This window comes from Papaver somniferum, chromosome 10 (assembly GCF_003573695.1).
Source record: "Papaver somniferum cultivar HN1 chromosome 10, ASM357369v1, whole genome shotgun sequence".
NCBI lineage: Eukaryota > Viridiplantae > Streptophyta > Magnoliopsida > Ranunculales > Papaveraceae > Papaver > Papaver somniferum.
Window position 1 is genome coordinate 151,614,809 of NC_039367.1, and position 1,356 is coordinate 151,616,164.

The 1,356-nt window shown below is 38.6% G+C and overlaps 1 long non-coding RNA gene across 1 annotated transcript; it reads right to left on the bottom strand.

Moving 5' to 3' along the window:
* Nucleotides 1-439: 439 nt before the first annotated feature.
* On the bottom strand, nucleotides 440-1,027 carry LOC113317909. The gene is made up of 2 exons (XR_003344121.1): nucleotides 979-1,027; nucleotides 440-882 (listed from the first exon to the last, which is right to left on the bottom strand). It is a non-coding gene; the product is annotated as an uncharacterized LOC113317909 (long non-coding RNA).
* Between the last annotated feature and the right edge of the window lie 329 nt (nucleotides 1,028-1,356).

Here is a 1,356-nt window from a genome sequence, read left to right on the forward strand (position 1 = left end):
TGGCGGTTAAGAAAATCTTCCCCCGCCGCTCTACCCGCCAAATAGTGGATTGGGTAGGATACGGTTAAAAATCTGGCGGGTAGGATAGGGTTGGCGGGTATGGGTAGGGTATGTGCACCCCTACTTCTGAGCCACCAAATGTTTTGCTACTTGAGTTTGATATTTTGATACAGGTCTGAATTAGTGTTAAGAAAAGTTCAAAACGGATAAATAGATTCCTGTGTGATGGGCTGATAACTAAACCTGCGAAAATTCACGTTGAATAGCAGTATAATTTTTCCCACCTACAAAGTAAATAAGCCTGACCAACAATTCCTGCCCGTTAACTGCAGCACACAAGGCTTATTAGGCTTTTAAAAGATTACTTAGTACAACCAATTCAGACAAAACCACGTTTAATTTTATTCAAACACCAGCGAGTTACTCAAATGAATTGATATCTGATCAAATATTAAAAATCCAATTCTCCCATGGCACCAAAAATCCACTTGATACAATAGAAGCTCAAAAGAGAGCTATGACGCTTAGACTCCCAAAATCCACTTGGAATACATGTCTGAACCTCACAAAATCCAATTGATTTATATCACTGTTGATGTTAAGGAAATGCTTAGACATTTCAATCTTTTTTCACGAATTCATTCTCTTCAAGTTTATACACAAAGGATTACAATTCACAAAGGATATTAATTCACAAAGGATTAAAAATAATATGTTTGAAGCCAAACTGATCTGGATAACGTGCCTTTTCACATCTTTACGATGCAAACACTCAGCTGTGAGAGAAAGAGCTTGGTACAAGCCTTGCTCTGGATAACGGCCTTCCAGCAGTGGATCAGCCACCGTAATGAATTCCTTACCTCCCACCAGTTCACGTTTCTCCTGCACACTCACCAAACAAGAAATACAATCAACTGTTACTTTCTCAATCTGCATCCGTTGAAAAATGTTTGTAAAATAAACAACTAGACAGTTTACGGATTCTATGTGAAGAGGCCGGAACACCTAAGTGGCGTACATCCATAGATTCTGGAGACCTTTCTTTAAACTATCTGGTCTCCATCAAGGCTGTAAACTATCTGGTCTCCATAATTATTTTTCATGTTGGTCCAACCAATCCAGACGAAGACATTGGGCCATGAGAAGATTAGTTCTTTATTTTTGATTACAGTATGGCTTCGACAGAAAAGTAGTTGGAGGAAGATAGTCCCAAATTTTGTTGCATAATTTTACCATTAATATTTTTCACTGCCCCATTGAAGAATCACTGCTTGTGTCGATGTGGTGTATTAGGTGATTGAGAAATTACCGTGTCCGTGGTCAGAGTATAAACGAAGATTGTGACATGAAATTGAA